Raw genomic sequence first — 13630 nt, forward strand, 5'->3', positions numbered from 1 at the left:
AATGGGCCCCTTCTGAGGGCTGGCTGCGCGTAATGGCGGGAGGATGCGAAGCGGGCCACAGAGGGCAGAGGGGCCGGGAGACTCAGTGTCCCGCGCAGAAAGAGGCAGAGGGACACAGTCCCCGGTTGCAGCTGGTGGGGCGGGGCCTGGAGGGGGCGGGGCCTGGAGGGGGCGGGGCCGGCGGCACCTGGGTGAGGTCGCGCCGCCCCGCCCCCTCGCACTTCCGTGTGCCGCGGCGCCGGAGCCCGAGGCTGCTGCAGCCCAGATCCCCCGAGCGACCCCCGGCGCCCGCCCGCCGTGCCGAGGCCCGGGCCACACCTCACTGGCCGCTGGACTCGTCCCAGTCAGCGCCGCGCCGACCGCCGTCCGCGCGCGCCAAGGAGCCGCCCGCCCGCCACCGCCACCGCGACCCTTGGCGCCTGCCCCTGCGCCGGGAGGTGAGTTAGGGCCGGGACCCGGCGCGGGATCGGGGCTACCCCGAGGGCGCGACGCCCTTCCTTTCCCTCCCCGGCCCGGTTCCCGTTTCCGAAACTGAGAAACTGAGCCGCGGTCAGCGAAAGTCCCGCCGCGCCGAGACATGCCGGTGACTCCGTCCCCCCGTCCGTCTGTCTGTCCGTCCCTCCGCCAGATAGTGGGGGCTGAGGTCTTTCTGTCCGCCCGCCCGTGTGTCTCCCGCTCCTCTGAGAGGCCCGTCCGTCCTTCCCGACTGTCTCCTGGGCCCTGTGACCGTCCGTCTGTCGCCACCCACTCTGTGTTCTCCCCCTGCGCGCCTCTCCGAGACCCGATCCGTCTGTCCCTCGCCCTCCGCGTGCTCCATCGCCCCACCCCCACCCTTACCCCCGCCGGCCGCCCCCTCGATCCCGTTCTCCCGGAGCCGCGCCCCCGGCCCACGCTTGCCGCCCCCTGCCGGTCCAGCCGCCTATCCGCTCTACCGCGGAGCCCAGGCCAGGCCGCCCGCCGGGCCTCGCCTCCCGCCCCTGGGTCCCTGGAGGCCCGACTCGCGCGGCGCCTCCTCCTCGCTGTCTCTTCTTTCGGTCTCAAGAGTCTTTCTCGGTCCCTTCATCCGTCTCTGGGCTGGGCGTGGCTCCAGTCTCCACCATCCCCCTTACTGCCCCACCCCTCCGCCCCTCTGAGACCCCTTCCCAGGGTGGCCCCTGCCCGGTGTGGTCTGCACCCGCCCCCAACCCAGATGCCACTCGCGTTGTGGGGGCTCTGCCAGGTGAGGGGAGGGAGGGGGAAGTCCTCCTGGCTGGTGGTGGAGAGGCAGAAGGAGAGCACCATCGGAACTGCTCCCACTTCCCCAATTCCCTCACTCTTGGGGCACAGGAGAGCCCCACTGAGCCCCCACTTAAACCTGGTCAGAAGGATTTGCTGTGAGTGTGTGGGGGGGTCCCCTTCTCTGATGCCTACCCTGTATGCATGGACGCTATCTCCTTGTGCTAAGTCACTGGTATCTGGGTGTGTGGGTAGGTTGTGTGTCTGTGTCAGCTTCTGTGCTGTCACTGTGGGACTTGCCTGTGCATGTGTGTCCTTTTTCGCATGTGTGGCTTGCTTGTGTGTATGTGTGTATGTCTGTTTGTGTCCTGAGGCTCTGTGTGTGTCTTTTGCAACTGTGTGTACCATTCTTGGTGTTTTTGTTGTCACCAGACTCGTGTGTGTGTGTGTCCTTGTCTGCCAGTGTGTGTGTCCCTGTGTGTCTGGAGATTTCAGTGTTGCATACTGGGTATATCATGGTGACCAACTGGCCACAAGTACCTTAGATCTGTTAATTGTGGAAGCCCCTGGTGTTGGGTGCCTGCCCACCAGGCTCATGTGTGAGTGTATCTGTGTGAGTGTGTGTATGTGCGTGTACTCATGTGTGGCTCTCCCTCTGCCACTGAGCTTCTGTGACCAGGCTCACCTGGTCACTAAGGGAGGGGACTGATCCCTGGGGTTTCCTCGTTCCTACTGTGGAGTGAGCTGGGGCGTGGTGGGCAGGCCAACAGAGGGAGGCTGTATGGCGCATGTGTGATGTGTGCAGTTGTGTGTGTGTGTGAGACAGAGAGGTGTGGAGGTGTCTGGGCAGCTGTACCTGGCTGAGGGGTGGTGTGAGGACTATGGGATGGGACAGTACTGGGGTAAGCCTGGCAGTGTGTGGTCATGGTAGGAGTGTGTGACTGGTGGGACACAGTCTATGCTTGGGGAGTGACTGTGATTGTGGGGAACGGAGAGTGCCTGGGCGTGGGTATTAGCGGCAGGAGGGGGTGTGACAAGGTGTGTGGTGACAGTGCTGGGAGGGAAGGTGAGAGCCCAGTATGAGTGTGTGAGTGTGTGGGAGACCATGAGGATGTGGGTGTGCACATGGAGAGGGCTAGAGGGCAAGTCTTGGGGTTAGCAGTGTTGTGACCAAGACCTCGGGCTCTGGATCCAAGAATGATTTGGGCTCCAATACTTGCTTGTGCCTGTTAAGAGCAAGAGACCCAAGCTAGGCCTCTCAAGGCTGAGTGTCTTTATCTGCAGAATGGAGAAAGTTGTGTGGACAAAAGGTCCTGAAGTCTTATGTTGTCACCACCCCCGGCTATATGGTTCCCATTCTCCTGGGAGCTGGGGTTAAAGAAAGCCCAGACAGTATCCAACCCAATTTCCTGCCTGTCTGTTGCCCCTTCCCATCTCCTTGACCAAGCAGCTTGAGGGAGGGAGGATGCCCAAACAAAGCCCCTAGTACCCAGCCCTGTTCAGCCTGCATGACAGCCCCTCCCTCACCAGCCGTTAGTGTCAGTAGCAGCAATGGGGGAGAGAGGGGTGGGGAGTGATTCAGAGCTGTGACTGCAGGGCGCTGACACCATTTAGCTGGCACAGTTTAGATTAAAATTAGAAATAATTTAAAGTACAGACGAAAAGATAAAGCCAAGGATGCCTCTATCCCCAGGGAATGGTGATGGGGGTCTCCAGCTGGGGGAGGGGCTCACATCTGGGGAGCAGAATCTTTCTTAGAGGCTTGAGCTGGCTGTCAGAAAAAATGCTTAGGCCTTTCAGCCAGGAGACACAGAGTTCCTTGCTACCTTTGCCATTTCTTCCTTCCAGGATATCTCCAGGCCTCAGTTTTTTCAGCTGTGTAATGGGCACAATAGTAATGTGAGAATCACCTGAACTATAATGCACAAAACAAGAGATTAAAAAATGTCACTCTTCAGGCTGGGCACAGTGGCTCACACCTGTAATCCCAGCATTTTGGGAAGCCGAGGCGGTGGATTACTTGGTCAGGAGTTTGAGACCAGCCTGGACAACATTTTGTCTCTACTGAAAATACAAAAATTATCTGGGCGTGGTGGTGCGCGCCTGTAATCTCAGCTGCTTAGGAGACTGAGGCACAAGAATCACTTGAGACCAGGAGGTGGAGGTTGCAGTGAGCCAAGATTGTGCCACTGCACTCCAGCCTGGGCGATAGAGCGAGACCCTGCCACATTAAAAAAAAAAAAAAAAAAAAAATCAGTCATTTGGCATTCTCAACGTGAGTCCAGCACAGGAGCTTGCACGCCACATCATTGGAACCTCAGAACCACCTGGGGAGAAGGGGCTAGCAGTTTCTCCATTAAAAAAACTGAGGCTCAGAGGAATTGCCCCAGGCCATAAAGTGGTGTGGTACTTCATTGCACCCTAGGACTCCTAAGCCTGCAGGGCAACCTCCCGCAGACAGGAGAGTCGGGAACAGGTTTTTGCTGTGTTATTGGCTTCCTCACCAGGCTGGAAATGTGCTGAGGGCAGGGACACAGTGTTCCAGCCCCTAACATGGAATGGACACATAGTGGTGTCCAGGAACAGTTGGACCCAACACTACATTTCAAGGAAGGGAAAGCCACATCCAGAGAGACCCAAGGTTTTAGGGCCAGGAGAGACTGAACTGGGCCTGTCAGCCATGCCGGGACTGGCGGATGGGGAGAGCCTGTTTGGCAGTGCCTCCCGGTTCAGCTGTTTCCTCCTGTTCCTGCAGGTCTGCAGGGAACTGGCCAGGCAAGGGTGTAGGCCGGTTTCTCCTGGTGGTTGGTGCGTTGCAGCAGCAGCGGGAGCCAGGACTAAGGACAAGCGGGAGCTGGGAGCCCCAGGTAGGACTGAGTTCTCTTAGGCAGATGGACGGTGCGCAGGCGTGGCCTTCCTCTCTGTCCTCCCTGTCCTTTGCTGTGGGACTGGATGGGGTTGGGCATGCATGCAGAGTCCTTGATCTGGTTGTGGGCCCTATGTGCCCAGGGGCCGCAGCTGTTTGCCCTGTCTATGGAGGGGCTCTCTGCTCATGAGGAACTTCCCGCCTGGAACCTGGCTCTGGCCCCGAATGCTCTCGCCTTGGAGCTCAGAGGCCTGGGGCCTACCATGAGTTTGGGGCAAGAAGTAGTAACACTTTTTTGGTCAGTTAGAGAGAGGGTGGCTCGTGGGCCAAGGATTGAGGGTGGATGTATCAGCTTTTCCTTGGCCCTGTATCTGCCTCCAACTGTCCTCATCGTCACACAAGGACACTGAAATTCCCCGTGGGCCCCACAGTGGGTTGGACGCTGCGGGGGGATGGAATGGGGTCTCCAGCTCCAGGTACAGCTGAGCTGTCTTCCACACCCCAGGCCCCTCCATTTTCCCTACTTCTCTAGAGCTCGAGCAGGGCTCAGTCCCTCTCGTCAGCTTCCAAATTCAAGGGGAGCTAGGCAGAGTCTGGAACAATGCTGGGAAGGCTGCAGTCCCTCTGAAGAGCCTCAGAAAGCTGGAAATTCCTCGTTTTGGGGCAAGCCTTGCCTCCTTCAGCCCCATTACCATGAAAACACTGCTGTGGGTGACTCCATACTCACTCCAGGCTGGTGACTGGGTGACTGGGCCCCAGTGAGCAGGGTTCTGGTGGTGGGTATGGGTGCTAATGAAGCTTGAGCCTGGGAGTGACAGTGGGGGGATAGCAAAGACTGTCTTTCCTCCAGGAGTGCTCCCTGAGCAGACCACCGCAGCCAACCCCACTGGCTGTTACACACTTATAGGTCTGTGAGTAGAGCCATAAGGGCTGGGCTTCCTGGGCCTGACTCTGGGTTAGGGGGCAGAAAGGAGGTCAGGGCCCTCACTCCTGGGGTAGGAGTTGGGGCAGAACAGGAGTCGTCTTCACTGGGCCTTCTGTGTATTGGACCTATCCCTAAACCTGGTGTGGAGGAAGTGAAGTGCCTTTGGCTGTGTAGGGGCCTCTGCCACCGGAGTTCTGAAGAGCCAGCCCTTTCTGTCACTCAGCCTTGTTTTCTAAGGAGTTTGATTAGTCTTGGAGACAGCCCACGGTAAATCCTCAGACATCACCCGCCTGCTGCACAGACATATGCGTGCTCACACAGGGATATGGCAAGCCAGGCTGCAGTGGCCATGCACACCCACAGACTCATGAGTGCGTGCACCACCCATGTGGGCATGCAGGTACACAGGTGCTCACATGCAGCCACCCATGGCACACTCACGCACACACAGATGATCTCCCAGTTACCATTGGCATCCATGCACTCAAATGCCTTCCCACACATACCACACTGTGCCCATTCTGGGGTCAGGAAGGGGGGCCCTGGTCAGAGTCACAGCCCAGCAAGGTCGCCTGCATCTGGCACCTGAGGGGGAAGTTCCAGGTGTGGCTGTGATCTCAGGGGGTTAAGGGGGGCTGGGCCACCCTGGTAGGTGGGCTCTGCCCATGCATTCAGCAGCCACCCTCCCACCTGGCCCCAGGCTCCAGGCCGACCAGGGCTTGGCATGGGAGATGGGAGATGGGAGATACGAGTGCAGGGGAGAGGCATGTCAGCTGTGCCAGTACCGTGTGCCTAGTGCCACGGCAGAGGAAGTAGGCTTTCTGGCCATGAGACCAGTGTGCCCACAGTGGGTGGGGGTCCTATCACAACGCCTGTGTCCCCCACAGCATCCATGGCTAGAGGGAGTGGAGTTGCTGGGCTCTAGGGACTAAGAGGTTGGCAGGGGCGGTCTGTTCACTTCCCAAAGGCTGGGCCTGTCTGTCCGAGGCGTTTCCGGAGGCTCACTTCCTCTGGGCTGCCCAGGAAGTGGTTTTGGAGTGGGACTGACCAGCCCTCCGTCCGCAGCTCTACGCCTTGCTCCGCCCCTGCCTTGCCTGCCCAGGGGAGCAGCATCTGGCCACCGGGTTAGGCTGACTGACCAGGCTTTTCACTAGCAGGGCTGCCCAGGCTTTTTTCGGGGGCTCTAGGAGAAGGGCAGGGGCCAGGTCATGAAGTCCCCTGCAGTCTCCACAACTTTCTCGTCCCCGCACCTTTCTTGCTCTGACCCTGTAAGCCGAGGCTCAAGAGCATCAGCTCTGGTAGTCATGGCCCCCTTGAGAGTGGTGATGGCTGGGCTGCATCTCAGTGACTAGGCAGCTCCCAGCAGCTCTATGAATGAGCCTGGGCAAGTGGCTTTGCCTCTTAGTGCCTCAGTTTCCCCCGACAGATGAGATAATGATAGCATCCATCTTGATGAGGTTGAGCAGAAATGACAGATAACATATGCAAAGTAGCTAGCATCGTGCTTAGCACATTGTCAGAGTTGAATGAGTAGAAACTGTAGTTATGTAAAGCATTTAGTGCCCAGTTCATGGGAACTATTCAAAAAATAGCAAGTGGGACTGATGAGGGGGTACTATGATCTGAGGGGCTGGGCACTGGCCCAGTGTTACATGGCCAGGTGCTATGGAGCCTGGCCGAGGAGCCAGGTCTCTGACTCCCTCATCCCCCTCAATTCTGCCTCCAGTGGCAGCACCCTACTGGTTCAATAGGTTCCATGTCTTCTGAGGAGAGGAGCTCCCGGTGGAGCAGCTCCACCCACTCAGCAGCCCAGCCCTTGCCTGCTCTTCTCCCCCTCACTCCCTTTCAAAGGGAGAAAATAGATCTCATGACAAATGGATGCAGGGAGGGGAAAGGCAGTCTGCAGCTGCCTGCTGCCCCCTCAGGGCTCCCCTTGGCGCTCTCCAGCTCTGGCCTTCTGCAGGACATTAGGCTGGGAGAATTGGCTGGGAATGAGGGGGTGGACGTAAGCCCTCCTGCCAGCCTGCTTACCCTTCAGACCCCTGGAGTCAGCCTTTGGGCTGGGGCAGGGAGTGGGCATCTGGTTATGATGGAGGCTAGAAGAGTAGGGGGAGCTAGAAAACCCCCTACATACACAGCAGCTGGGGGCAGGGCCCAGCCTGTCCCAGGGACACGAAGAAGGTCAGCACAGTCAGGGTTGGTATGAGCATTGGCCTTCACTGTGTGGGACCCAGAGGCTAGGGGTGAGAAATGTTGAGGAGTGGTAAGGACAGTGATGCAGCCTGAGGGCTGGAGAGCGAAAGATGAATGGGCCTGGGCGAGGAGTGTGGGTGAGGGTATCCTGAAGGCTTAGGAGCAGGACTTATGCAGGCATCAGACAGACCCTGATTGAATCCTTGCTCAATATTTCCTGGCTGTGCACCCTTGAGCCAGGGACTGGACTGCTCCCTACTTTCCTCATCTGTGAAATGGGCAGATCGGGGAGTGTCCTGTGAGACATGAATGATGGGAAAGAGCCACTGTGTGGGGGTGGGGTGGAGCAGGAAGACGGAACAGCAAGCCCAGAGGCTTCTAAGCGGAAAGGAACTGGCTGCTCCGGGAACTGAAAGGGGTCAGCATGGCTGGGGCACAGGAGTGAGGGAAAGGCAGCCACCTGAGAGGTCAGGGAGGTAACAGCGAGGGGTTGGGAAGCGGGCGTGGCGGGGACCAGGCTGCACCGGAGCAGGCTGAGGGGAGGAGTCTGGGCTTGTCAGAGGGGCAATGCGAGGCACTGGGGGCTTGGGCAGGGGGTGACAAAATCCGTCTGAAAAGCCCCGTCTGGTGACTGGAGCAGCGGGACCGTGGGTGCCAGGGTAGAGGATAGAGAGCAGTCAGAAGGCAGGTGCAGAGTCTGGGGATGGTGGTGGTGGGAGAAGAGAGGATTTGAGACTTGAGGACAGGCTGCAGCAGCAGACGGGATGGCCTTATTGTGTGGGGAGCAGGAGGAGCTGTTGGGCCTGAGCCACTGCATGAGCTCGTGCACTCCTAGTTCAGGAGTGCTGGGAGGGGAATGGTGGGGTACTGGTGTGGGCAGGCTTGAGCTCTTCTGGAGTCATTCATGTGGTGAAGCCAGGGAGGCAGGTGGGGCCACAAGCCTGAAGTTCAGGAGGGTCTGGGCCCAAAGTAGAGACAGGGAGCCTAAAGTCAGGATTGGGGCGAAGAGGGCTCAACAGGCCTTCTAAGGGGTTGGGGAGCGTTTGAGAGGCCCCAGGAACAGGACTGGGATGGCTGTCCCTCAAAGGTCCCTGCCAAGGCACCCAGGAGGACAGGCCTGTGGTGGCTGAGCCGCTGTTTTCACAACAGCTCCGGAAGCTTTGGATCATGTCTATGGCCGTGTTGGGTAAACAGGCAGAGCACAGCAGGCAGTCGCCAAGGCCTGAGGCTGGATCAGATGTCTGCCGTGGTGTAGGTTGTGGGCTGGGGTTGTTGGGGTGGGAGGAGGATCTCAGGGTCCTCCAGTGTCAGGGATGGAGAAAGCTTAGAGGTCTCCATTGTTGAGATAGGGAGGCTGGAGTCCCGGGAAGGGCAGTAGCTGGCCAGCCTCTGGAAGTGGATTCATGCTGCCTGCCTCAGCCCGGTTCTGCCTAGAGCCTCAGGCCGGAACAGGGTACTCTGTGTCTGGAGGGCTTAACAGAGCCTCTTTTCCCACCGATCCAAGGAAGTCTGGAAGACACCAGAGCACTTGGGCCAAGATCAAGGAGCACCCAGGCAGCAGATCTAAGCTAGACCTGTCTAGGTCCAAGCTCGCCGGTTCCTCTGTCAGCTGCCTGCTATGGGATGGCCCACCATGCAGGATGGTCCTGCCTCTCTCCCAGCTTTCTTAAGATCCCCCAAGTAGGAAAGCATCATGTGGACCCTGCCCAGATCCTGGGGATGGCTGGCAGAAGGCTTAGGTGGCCATCTTGGCTTCTCCCAAACACAAAACGATTGTTTCCAATGGTAAACAATCTGGAAAATCATGGAAACTCTGTGGGAGAAAGAAGGGCTAAGGAGTAAGGCTCTTGTATTGGGGGCTGATGGAGGAGCTGTTCCTACCTCCAAACACATACCCTCACCCCGTTGGAGGCCAGATGGACAGTTCTAGGACTAGAGCTGGAGGCTCTCTCCCCACTTCCCCCTGGGTCTGCCCCATTGGCTTTGTGGCTTTGGTTGAATTGCTCAACCTCTCTTTCGGTTTCTGCACAGTGAGCCTGGAGCTCATGGAACTTGTGCCTGGGGTGTCCAGCTTACTGCCCTACCAGCACAGGTTCAAGCCCTCCCCTCCCCCTGTGCGCCAGGCCTGTGACTGCCACCTGTGACCGTCAACCTCCACCACAGCCTCAGGTCCCTGCAGGCAGGTGGGCGGGCGGGCAGAGGCCTGCCCAGTGATGCGCCTGACCAACCCACTCCTTCCCTTACACACTTTAGACTTTGCTGTGGACCAAGAGGGACTTTCTTCGCCTCCCTGGGTGGAAAGGCCCAGCCTAGCCTGACACCAGCTGCCCTTCTGCCCCTCCTCCATTCCCCAGCCATTGTGCCTGGGGGCTGCGGTGGAAAAAGCTAAATTTGGACTTTCATGGTGCCAGACTAGTCAGGGATGTGGGGTCCTTCCAGGCCTGTATGTTTGTTTCTGTGTCTGCCTGGAGCATCTCTGTGCCAGTGTGTACATTACAGCTTGTGGCACCCCACGTGCATGTGGAGCCTGTGTGGTCGGGTGTGGTCTGTGTGGGCCTGGGTATCTGTTGAGATGTGAGAGCCGGTGAGGGGGTGTGTTTCTGTGTGTGTGTGTGTGCCCCTGAGTCATCATAGCAGTGTGTGTACGTACCTGTGGCTCCAGCTGTGTGCGTGTGTGTGTCTGATGTTGAGCGGGGCTCCCTGTGTGCTGTTTGGGTTGGCGGGTGTGCCTGTGTGTGCACACATGTGTGGTTATTCACGGAGAGACCCAGCTGCGTCCCCCACCCTGGCTCCTCACAGAGGTCCCTTGTCCTCACAGGATCTGGCTTTCTGGCTGTTGCCATGAAGGGGCCTTTATTCCTCTCTCAGGGGTACCTGGGGCACACCCCTCTGACTGAGCCCAGGACTCCTCATATCCCAGGGCTGGCTGGTGACTTGAGGCCTGTGCCTGGTGGCTTCTTTCCAAGGAGGCCCTACCCCACACAAGCTGGCAGGGGTGGATATGAGCCGATGACAGCCAGGCTCCCAAGTCCTGCCCCTCTGATCCTTCCAGACCCTCTGGCAGGGCAGGTCATTATGCTCCTGCTGACCTCTCAGATCAAAGGCCCCCAGCCAACAGGTCCCTGCAGCCTCCATTCTACTCCAGCCCCCATCACTCCCTACTACTCACTGCCTGCGCTGCGCATCTTACAGAGGTCTTACCCTTCTTTGTAATCACATATTTATGTGACTGGCTCCCACCAGGCTGTAGGTCTATGGGCCTGGTGTGGCAGAGGTTACCAGTGGGAAAGCAGCTAGCTTCCTGAGAGGTGGGAAGAGTCCCCCAGGGCCAGCCTTCTGAGCTGCTTGGAAGGATCTGTGAGAATTCAGAAGGCCGTTCCAGCTGAGGGAACAACATCTGCAAAAACATCGGGGCTGGGAAATGAGACACATGTTCACAGAGTAGCCAGAGCAGGGACTGAGGTAGAGAGCAGGACAGGGCCAGGGAGTGGGGAGCCTGGAAGGCCTGGAGAGGTCTGGGTTTTCTCCAGGGGCAGTGAGAGCCTAGGAGGTTCCCAGCTGTGGGAAGAATGGGTAGGGGAGGGACCAGAGGTGGTGACAGCAGGGAGAGAGCTGGGTAAGGGGAGGAGAGGCTATAGGCAGTGGTTGGTCTGTGTGGGGTGAGGGAGGGGCCCAGGAGGAGCCCTGGCTGGGCGATGAGGTACCTGTCCTGGGAGGAGCAAGTATGGGGAGCATCCCTTGCTCTGGGACTTGGCTGTGACCTGAGTCCATAGATCTGGTTCTTATCTCAGCACATGTGGAGGCTGGGGGATGGGCCCTGGTGGAGGAACCCTAAAGGGTCTTGCTAGCCCTTCCCCTCCCACCTCCTGTTCCTCTTGCTGAGCCCACTTCCTGGGTTGTGAAACCCGCATGGCCTCCTTGCCTTGTTTCCGATGGGAAGGCCATCTAAGCCACCAGCCGCCCAGCCCAGTTACCACCCACCTGCCTACCCAACCTGGCAGCTCCACCATGCCTGGCCCCCTTGCCCTGCCATGACTGCGAGGACCAGTCCTGCACCCTCCTGCTGATCACACTTCCTCTCACTGTCCTTCCTGCCCCTGCCTGGGCCTTGGTCTCCTCCGCCCTCCTTTATTCATCCGCAAGGCTGTGGCAGGCTGCACTGTGGACTCCCCCAGGCAGAGTCTGCATCCTTAGGAGGGCCCCCACTTTGTGCCACCTGCCATGCAGTTGTGGCTTCCGTGACAGGTGTCAGGTGTGTGTGGGACAGGGCTGCAGTAGGTGGCATGGGGGACATCCCCTGCTCCCCGGTAGTCTGTTCAAGGGAACTAGACCCCCCTATACCCACGAGGGGCTGCAACTGGTCTTTCATTACCCTTGCTTTGACTGACCTCAACGTGCCACCTCGTTTCTCCCTTAGACATTTCTGAGGCAGCCTCCCTCTGCTCTCACACACCTCCCCCCAGCAGCCTGATCAAGCCTCTTTCCTCCAGCCCAGCTTACTCCTCTGACCAACGGGCATCACGCTGTGGCCTGTGAGGCAGAATCGAACACCAGGGGAGGGATGGGGTGGAGGGGCCAGGCTGGATCTGGGAGCCAGGGGACCCTCACTGCACTACCTTGGCCTCAGTCTCCTCCTCTGTTCAGTGAGGAGATGGGCATGCCAGTCTCTGAAGACCTGTCTCTTGTAGAGAGATTGGCTTGTTAGGGTTTTTCACCTTTGACAAAACCATTATCCAACAAGTTAGCAAATGCATTCCTGTTCCTGCTGGTGCTCCTCAGGCCATGCCCCTCACCCAGCCTCCTTTGCTGGTGTATACCAACACACGTGTGGATGTGCGGCACACATACTTGTCTGCTGGAGACAACCCAGAGTTCTGTGCCTGGGAGCTCCAAACCCAAGGTCGCTCTGATCACCTTGAGGCCGGCTTTGCCCGCTGCTGGGTACTGGCTGGGAACAGGTTTCCATTTGTCCCAGAGGAGGTGACCTGCCTTCTCTGGCCTGGCCTAGCTACTGCCTTTCCTTATCTCTGGGCTGCTGATTTGGGGCTCACATTCACTGGGGCTAGGATCCAGTGTGACCAAGCCTTCCCTAGGTTTTGTTTTTGTTTTATTTGTTTTTATTTTTTTTTTTTTTGAGACGGAGTGTCACTCTTACCCAGGCTGGAGTGCAGTGGCATGATCTCGGCTCACTGCAACCTCTCCCTCCCGGGTTCAAGCAATTCTTCTGCCTCAGCCTCCAAAGTAGGTGGGATTACAGGTGCCTGCCACCACACCTGGCTAATTTTTGTATTTTAGTAGAGACGGGTTTTCACTTCTTGGCCAGGCTTGTCTCGAACTCCTGACCTCAGGTGATCTGCCCGCCTCGACCTCCCAAAGTGTTGAGATTACAGGCGTGAGCCACCGTGCCTGGCCCTTCCCCAGGTTTTGGAAATGGAGGCTGGTCCAAGCGGCGAGGTCAGCGGGGAAGACCACTGGTCAAGCATGGGGTACCTGTCTCTTGGAGCCCTTACCTCCCTGTTTTTTTTTGTCTTCATGTGTGTTTGTGTGTGCTGTTCCTGGCACATTTATCCATCTCCACCTCTACCCTCCTCTCTCCACCTCTACCCTCTTGTCTCTCTTGGTCTCTTCTTCCCAACGTGGCTTACTGGAAAGGACCTGGGCTGCAACATCAGGCAGGCTTGGATTTATCCTTCCACCACTTACTGGCTGTATAACCTTGGAAAGTTACATAGCTTCTCTGAGCTTTGGTTTCTTCATCAGTAAAATGCCCATCAGTAAAATCCCTTCTGGATCTGCATAGGGATAAAGTGAGCTAATGTAATTACAGAGGTAATCTGCGACATTGTCGGCCTCAGAAAAGGACTGTCTTTCTTGTAACGTGGAGGAGCCGAGATTCATACCTAGACACTGACCCTTAGTCTGGTGCTCTCTGCTTCATAAAACCGCCTCTGCTGTAGGCTGGAGAAGCAGAATAGAGACTAGGAGCCCTTAGGCAGCTGGGAAAGGCCTGGCTGGCTCCAAGGAGCTTGTCCCCGTGGAGACTGTGTGGGTCCATCCCCAGGCATCCCCTGGCCCTGCAGAGCGGCCATGAGTCTGGCTGAGCCAGCAGTCTTCCTCTGGGGCCTCCGTGGGCTGGGTCCTATTTGCATGGGGGCTATAAATAGTCAGCACACCTTGCTTTTGTGCTGCTGCTTCACCCCCTCCTCCCTGCCATACACTCTGAGAGGTAGGGGGCAGACTCTGACTCTGCTGTGCAGAGCAGGGACTTGTGGCCCAGAGAGGCCCAGGACCTCTCTCAGGGTCACACAGTGATGGAAGAGGATGTGGGGCTCTGGGTAGTACAAATAGGGGCAGAGGAGGTGGCAGAACCTGGCCAGAGCCCGTGCCCTGGTTTTAGTCCTAGGAGGTTGGGTCTGACCCTATGGTTACTG

General features: G+C 58.0%; 1 protein-coding gene across 3 annotated transcripts in view; it reads left to right on the plus strand.

Moving 5' to 3' along the window:
* Positions 1-217: 217 nt before the first annotated feature.
* The window catches only part of LOC105480568 (protein kinase C delta), a 31140-nt gene continuing 17727 nt past the window's right edge, over positions 218-13630 (plus strand). Inside the window, exons 1-2 of one of the 3 annotated variants that reach the window (XM_011739641.2) lie at positions 218-437; positions 3971-4082. The gene's annotated coding sequence lies outside the window, so the exon portion shown is untranslated. Of the gene's footprint in view, positions 438-3952; positions 4083-13630 lie in introns of those variants that run through there. The other 2 variants (XM_011739642.3, XM_071091903.1) reach the window with 2 other exon arrangements.

Source organism: Macaca nemestrina, chromosome 2, assembly GCF_043159975.1.
Source record: "Macaca nemestrina isolate mMacNem1 chromosome 2, mMacNem.hap1, whole genome shotgun sequence".
NCBI lineage: Eukaryota > Metazoa > Chordata > Mammalia > Primates > Cercopithecidae > Macaca > Macaca nemestrina.